Source organism: Frankliniella occidentalis, unplaced genomic scaffold (genome assembly GCF_000697945.3).
Source record: "Frankliniella occidentalis isolate FOCC.00 unplaced genomic scaffold, Focc_3.1 Scaffold80, whole genome shotgun sequence".
In the NCBI taxonomy this organism is placed as follows: Eukaryota; Metazoa; Arthropoda; class Insecta; order Thysanoptera; family Thripidae; genus Frankliniella; species Frankliniella occidentalis.
In genome coordinates, this window is record NW_026267210.1 from 190,444 (window position 1) to 198,290 (window position 7,847).

General features: G+C 50.2%; 1 protein-coding gene across 5 annotated transcripts in view; it reads left to right on the forward strand.

Moving 5' to 3' along the window:
* The window catches only part of LOC113206189 (inactive phospholipase C-like protein 1), a 52,029-nt gene that overhangs the window by 14,572 nt on the left and 29,610 nt on the right, over positions 1-7,847 (forward strand). For 2 of the 5 annotated variants that reach the window (XR_008011306.1, XM_052269005.1), the window contains exon 1: positions 716-933. The exons of 2 other annotated variants lie outside the window; for them this stretch is intronic. The gene's annotated coding sequence lies outside the window, so the exon portion shown is untranslated. Of the gene's footprint in view, positions 1-715; positions 934-7,847 lie in introns of those variants that run through there. One more of the 5 variants, XM_052269007.1, reaches the window with a different exon arrangement.

Genomic DNA, 7,847 nt, shown 5'->3' on the forward strand with positions numbered 1-7,847 from the left:
CCCCATTTTCCCAACAACTGCGCGAGAGCGCGCGCGTCGCGCGCGCTAAGATCGTGCAGCAGGACGGAAAAAAAGTGGAGAAAGTCGACGGCGAAGTTTACGATCTTAGACAAAAATCGAATAGCAACCCCTCCTGGTCGGGCACGGCACGGGTCCTCTCCTCTTTCCCTGGGGCCGCCTCGGGCGGCGCGTAGCGACGGGGATGGGCAAAGTTTGGACACCCTATCGATATTTCGCTCACTCTTTGTCTGGAATGCGAGGAAGAACCTGCGAGGGCCAAGGACGCCGCGCTGTTGGAGCCCGTCGTCGTCGGGGAGTTCACAATCAGCAGGGTATAAGTCGTGAGTGTACGGCGGTGGCGAGGGGAGGGGCGCCTGACTGGGGGGCGGTGATGGTCGAGTACTACTCTACGATGGCGACGACTTAGTGTTATTGACGAAAGGAAACGCGAGGACGCCGTCGAGAAAATTGGGGGTTGGCGGCGGGAGGTAGGGGACAGCCCCGGGACCTTCCCGGCGGGGCGGGGGCATCAGGCCAGTGGTCTGGTGGTGGTGGGGGCCGCGCCGCGGCCGGCGCTACACGCGCATTTCAAATCGACATCGACTGCTCCCCGCCGCGCCCCGCCGCGCCCCGCCGCCGCTCCCCGAGCGTCGCCGCCACTACACGACATGGCGGGGCGGGGCCCTAGCGTGGTCAGCGCGGACTCGCGGCTCAGTATTCATCAGTCCTCCAGGGCAGGTGGGCCCCAGCTCAGCTCCGCCCGGCCACCCGCCAGAACCAGCGCTCCGCCCCGCTCTGCGTGCCCGCCACGGCGCCCGCCCGGTGCAGAGGGGCACCCCCACTCCAGCCAGCTGCAGCAGCTGCAGGGCCCACCTGGGCCAGCCCCAGCTGCGAGCCAGCTGCATCAAGCCCCATGTCCGCATGGTGTTGGTGGTGAGGCGCCCGTGTTGGCGGTGGTGGCCGGCCGGGTTGCGGGGCGCGGCGGGGCGGGGCGCGGGTGCGCCGAGGACGGCCGACGGACGCCCCTCGGTCAAGCACCGGCCCCGCGGCCCTGGGCCCGCTCCGGCCCGGCCACACCGAGCGCAACACGGGCAGCATGCCCTCGGACGAACTGTTGAGTTGCGGGTCAATAGGGGTACGAAGAGGTGGAGACGACTTGGGCATGCATGGCAGATCACGCAGGCTCTCTTCACGACGACGCGCTTAGCGTTTCGACCGTCTATCGGCTCGCGAGTGCAGCGTACATCTGTCACAATCGTTCAGGGGCCAGGTAGACCTGTTGCAAAGTATTTTCTTTATTAAAACGACTTTTTTCTGTAGTTTCTTCCTTTAGTCGCCGTAGCTTGGGCCTTTTGTGTTTTAGTCTTTGTATCAACATTTTCCGCATATTCTGACTGTGTTGCCGTTATTAGGATACTCATTCGGATGGTATAAAAGTTGCCATTGTAAATTTAAGATACTTTTGATTTCCAAGGATGTTGTAAATTTACCACTGCATTTTTCACCCGACAAGCCATTGTCATAGAAGTTTGGCTAACTTGCGATTGACCTCGTAATCTTACGACCTTTTTTTTTCAAGGTAATTTATTTTCCTGCTACCCTCGCGAACGATTTTCACAGCGACCTAATCATCGAGCAGTATATGCCTGCCTGTTAAAGCCAAGGACATATGTTGAGAAAGTAGTTTTCTTCCCCCGCGCGGTGCGCTCTTTTCAATGTGCGAGCACGCGTTGTGAGGCTAGAGTAATCTGGATAAGAGGGCGCCACCGCGGCCCTAATAATGCATAACCCTTTCTGACAGGCGTTTGATAAAAAGCCTGAATAGGGGCGCGGCTGGTGGTTGTGGTTGTAAGCTCGATTGTGTCGCTGTGTACGGGTTGAGTTGACTGCCTTTCTCTCTTCATGTCTCTGAGTGCGCGTGTGTGCGAGCGAGAAGGGTAGTCTTGTCACATAGCGTGCGCGGGGCTGCCTGATAAGCCCGTGCCGTGGTGTGCGTCACAGCCATCAGATTGCTCCTTACTCGCGTCCACCGGGCTGCGTCCAGCCAACATCGACACTTTTCTGAACCTAGTTATGGGCTTCCATTTTTACGCGCGCGACGTGTTGGGACTATTTCGGGCGCGCATTCACACGAACGTACTGTCGCTCTCATAGCCCCAGAATAGGTGGCGTTAGAAACAGTGGCTGATGAGGTCTAGTCTATTGTGTCGTAAATGGTCATTGCTATAGATTTTTATCGGCATGTAATCTTTTAACAAAGTTTGTTTGCCGCGAATGAGCGATACAATTGGAGTGCTGTAGAATCCTTGCCTTTGACGCTCTCTCTCCCACACCAGTTGGCGGTCGGTGCTAGGTGCGCCCTCGTGCTCTGTTGTTCAGACTGTGTGTTACTATGCACCATCGTGTGTGGCTGTGTCGTTAGCTGTGCGCCCTTAAGTCTGATGGTGCGCCCTACTGTGTGACTGGTGCTGGCTGGTGATGTGACTGCGCCCTGCATTATCGACAATACAAGTCCCAGGCGAGGATTTGTGGATGAGAGGTCGCCGGGATTGGCGTTCACAAGTCAAAGTGTGTCTTAAAAATTACATTACAATCACAAAAATTACAAAAAAATATTTCATTTGTGAACAACAACATCTGTGCTCGCGCTTTGGAGGCTAACTACCGCGTTGTGGGCTGAAGGAAAGATGTGACTTTTGTGACAATTGTCGCATCCATGGAGGGGCTACTTATCAATCCACTTTTCGAAGGGTCCTCCCAATACAGTATCGGGTCTACTTGTTTTGGTTTGCCCTCCAGTGCGATTGGTGTGCTGCGGCTGAGCTAAACTTAATCGCACTTACGCTCACCCTTCAGGCCAGGCCCAGGTGGCTTCATCGATTTGAAGCCGGGCCTGCGCTGCGCCGTGCTTGTTTTTCAACACTGCAAACCCAACAGTCGTGCGCAGGAGCGCAGGGAGTGTGTGTACCTTGTGCTCGTGGTCCTGGTGGGAGCAGTGCGGCCGGGGCGCGCGCGCAGGCTAGCCGACCATCGGCTCGTATGTACCACCAGGCAACAAGAATTGAACTGCTGCCTCTGATAGAATTCCAAGCCGAAAGGGTTCAATTCTTTTTGCGGTGATACACTCGTAAGACAAGTGTTTAATGTTGCATGTCAGTTTATGTTGAAGTTCAAGGGTGCGTTTTCTAGACACAATGTGGTGTCTATGTTATACGTCAATTGGTGTTTAGACTTTTGACACTTCCGAAAAGTATAGCAGCTGCACACCTTATGGTTCCTATTGATAGCATGGCATAAACACCATGTAATGTGCAAGATCACTACTTGCACACGTTGGTGTGGAAATTATGCATACTTGTTTTCACGGTGTACCCGCTGCACCCGGTGACCGAAAGGAAAGACTCCTACAAGTGTAAATCAGTTTTATTATTTGAACACTTGCGAGGGTTGGCTTGGAACATCGTCAACTTTTGGAATACTAACTTAAATCTAGAAACTCCTTAGACATCGCCATACCCTGTGGTTCCAGGAATATGCATGTACTAGCATGCTACAAGGTCCTCGAATATCTGCACTCAATCTTGATCCAATCCAAGAGTTTTTTGTTTGTTTGTTTGTTTGTTTGTTTGTTTGTTTGTTTAAAACCTGATCGGAATGCCCTCTTTTGTGTTTCTCGCGACTGTTCGCGTTGGCCCAATATTTTTCTTCCCTTCTTTTCTTCTCTCTCTCTCTTCTCTCTCTCTCTCTCTCTCTCTCTCTCTCTCTCTCTCTCTCTCTCTCTCTCGCTCCGCGACCGCAAGCAAGCACAGCGGCGCGTTTCGGGTGAATGATTAATCGGAGGGCATCAATAGTGCAGGCGAGTCGTGAGCAAAGGGTTGTCCAATCGGGCCGAGGCGGGCGGAAGGGCGCAGCTTGTCGACGTCCGGCCAGGATGCCGCAGCAGCGTGGCGTCGGGACCGACACAGCAAACAAACTGAACAACAAAAACTTTGGCTCAAGCCACTTGACGTGTCCGTGCCGTACACTTTTAATTGAAAGGGACAAATTTGTACCAAGAAAAGACGTGATTTTGTGCACATCATTTGCATAAGACTATGAGGTGGGTGGGAAAGGGGGGGGGGATGGAGTTTGTATCCGAGCGTTGCCCAATTGTTCTCAAAACTCTTTCTGTCCCAAGCGACTGATGCAGAAAATCGCCCCTTCTTGTGACGAAAACTTGTGTAATTGATCTTCTCTTTTCGGTCATTTGATCATACATTACTAAAACTAAAACAAGGTGATTAACATAAATAAACAAACAAAACAAATCAAAAATTATATGCGAATTAGGACTTGTAGACTCAGAAAAACTGAACATGGCAACACCACAAATCGGATTTTCTCTGCTCGATTTGGAGGATTTAGAATGACTGTTAACAAAATTACTCATCACGACTCGAATCCCTAGAAAATTCACTTTGTCCGAGTGTTGGACTTTTTTCAGAGACATGCCCAGATTACATTTGAAAGGAAATTTTGCGCTGTTGTCAAATTGCCGTCGCAACGTTCTATCCGTTAGGCCGAGGGCTCTCCCTCCGCTAGATGTTATTGACCAGACGCCCACCCCCTGCGCGCCCCACCCGCCCACGCTATTACGGCAGAGTACACCTGCCGGCCGGCTTTCCTCTGACGGGGTGGCCGATGTCACGTGGGTTGCATTCACGACACGGTTAAAACCCATAAAGCAAACGTTTTCACGGTTAAAACGAATATACTTTGTTTCCCAGGAGGACGGCTATATGGGCCTCGGGCTCATTTATATTTGATCGTGTCTTTGTGAGTTTACGTGGAAACCCCGTGAAGACGCTTTCACCGTGTACGCACACTGATAAATTATAAGTGTTCAACTGGCGTGCAAATGCACGAGCTGGACACTTTGACGGGGGTAGGGAAAACACACGAGGTGTCCTTGAATCGGTTTCTAAGAGGACCCCAAATCTGTAAATAACATTATTACTTTTATGACTTGAGAAATTTTTATAGTTTTGTACGAGCACCGACGCACAACCTCAGTGGTCGCCGCAGGTGCCAAATCTGTGCACAAGTTCGTTGCGCACAGAACCGTTGCGCACGCGTCGTGCACGCGTTGTGCACAGGATCCATTTTATCACGGGCTCCTCCACGGGGAGGGGACTCATGTCGTGCTGCGGGTCTATTAACGGCACCCCGGCACCCCACCGTCCAGTCGAGTATTTTGCGACCCTCTCCAGTGCACTTCCTCCTCTCCCTTACTCTCCTGTGTCCCCCCCCCCTCCTGCCTGCTCCATCGGTGTATGCGCGCCCGCCCGCCCCCTCCATCTTTGTCCCTTTCTCCTGCTTTGCAGGGGGGGGTCTGTGTGTGGCCCGAGACTACCACGGGCGGGCCTTTCATGACAATTACAGGCGGTACATTGCAGCCCTCGATCTTCCTCCCCATTTCCCCAACCGTTCACCCAGAAAAATGAGTTCTTGGCATTGCACCCATACAATGCTATCGACGGCAGTGCAAATTTATTTGATAAAGGAACTCATTTTTCGAGGTGTTCTTATCAACAGTATACTGTTGTTACACAATGTCCTTTCTCTTAGTAGTAGTAGTAAACGTATGAGCTTACATTCTATATCTGCCCGTGCCGTCATCGTTTCGCTATCCCCGTTGTCTTTTCAATGTATTAGTACCCTAACAAAACATACTGTAATTCGCACAGCACTAAAATATCACGATTAGCATCAAAGGTAGAACTTTTCGCTAAATTAGAAGACATTCGGAATCATGCTCTTAGATAGGCTACACTGGTGGCAACAAAAATGGCACCTTTGGAGCATTTATAATTCCTTATACGAAAGCATTACATTCAGGATTTCTTTCAATCCTCTAGAAAGGCAGAAACGCCCTGCCTGCGATCGTCTCCAAGTGAATTGAGGTACCTTTCAGTACTGACATCGTTTTAAAGGTTTTTAAAGCAATACTAAAGTCAATTTTGTTTCTCGCTCCCGTATCTCACTCCCCCACAGCGTGCAATAGTGGGTCAGCAGACCCAAGAGATAATCGCTCATTTGGCAACACTGCACGCGTGGAAGGGTATGGTTGCGCTCCGCATGCCAGTGGTAGTGATCACGCACAGAGGGACTATGAGAGAGAGAGAGAGAGAGAGAGAGAGAGAGAGAGAGAGAGAGAGAGAAGGGGGGCACGGGGGTGGAGGGGGTGAGGGAGACAGACCGTTCTGAGAACTGAGAGACACTGAGAGACGGCAGCGCTGTTGCCAAACTGAGCTCTGACCTTTGGCGATGTCCAGCGTGGTGTCAGAGAGTCGTAAAACGCCGTGGAAAATGTCATGGTTTCATGTTTCTATGACAATTAATCTTAACGGCCGATCAATTTATTCCGATTTTATACATGACATCAGGCAAGACCAAGCGTGTTTTAGCCAAGGCCATATATATTATAACCTTTACTAGCCAAACTTTTATTTGGAATCGCAGAGAAAATTGGGCGTAAAAGTAATGTGAAGGTGAGACATAAGTCATATCGTGATGTGACATCTGTTTATGGACGTAAACAAAATCTGATGGCAGTAATTAGCTCAACTGAAGATTGGTGACCCATGATTGAATTTAATAATGTGCTCCGTCAAAGGGCGTCGAGCACCTTGGCAGATTGGAAAACAAGAGGAATTACTTCTAGAAGTAGAGACACTTATATAAATTTGGTTTGGAAGGATTTAATCGATTTCGTTCCCTCTGAGCCGAATGTCGACTATAAGGGAAATGTCAGTAACAACGGTATTTACGGTCTAATTGCGGACTTCTTAACATTTTTGGAACATTTAGAAACTAGATAGCACAAATTTCGGGAGAAACTTTATTTTGAATCGTTGGTGTGGGTGAGGATTAACTTTGATGCACTACAGAGTCCACAGTTTCTAAACGATTTGAGCTAAAAATATGCACTTGTGCTCATTGGATTCAGTAGACAATTTTCTGGGGGAACGCAAACTCTGGTCACCCGATCACCCCATTTTTGCCCTAGTCGATTTTCGAAATTTCGTGAATGTTGACAACTAAATGTTCAAAACCATGGGTCCTATAGAGACACTCTGATGGCATATTCTTGTTCCTTGGTCACTTTGCAGTCGGAGGCACCTGAGATAACAATCTCAGATAAAAACTCATAATGCAACCTGCAAAAAACAGTAATTAGCCCACAGCTTCGCAAGCAAATTCTCTCGGGCAGTCTTTTTTTTTTACAAATGAACTAAGAAACATGTCCACCATGTCCACCAAAACTCAGCCAAATCGGACTGCATTTTAGGCACGAACTGTCATTCTTGTTTACATTCGTTCTTCCAAGTGTTTGTCACCAACCGCCATTTAAACAGGTATTGCCATAAAGTTTTATTGAAGTTATAAACAGAGTCACTGCGCCTAAAATTGAGATAGAGATGGGCAATATCATTATGTGCCGGAGATGGAATCAGAGCTCAGTCATTCATCTATGTCACCATTTGAATAAATCATCACTATCGATACGCCGCCAACGTCTGCCTTCCGGCGGCTGCATCCGGCTCGTCCGCGAACTGACGAGAGCGAGCGAGCGAGCACCATTTTTACTTTCGAGATCTGCGATTGGCCGAGCGATTGGCATAACGCTTCGGGTTGCGTTGGGGGCGGCGACAGGGGAAGCTCTAGTCACGACGATACATTGAAATGGATGATATACCAGTCTCCATTCTCGCTAGCCCCTCCTCCCCCTTCCTACTCTTCAGCTCTCTCTCTCTCTCCCTCCCTCCCTCTCCCTCTCTCTCCCTCCCTCTCCCTCTCTCTCCCTC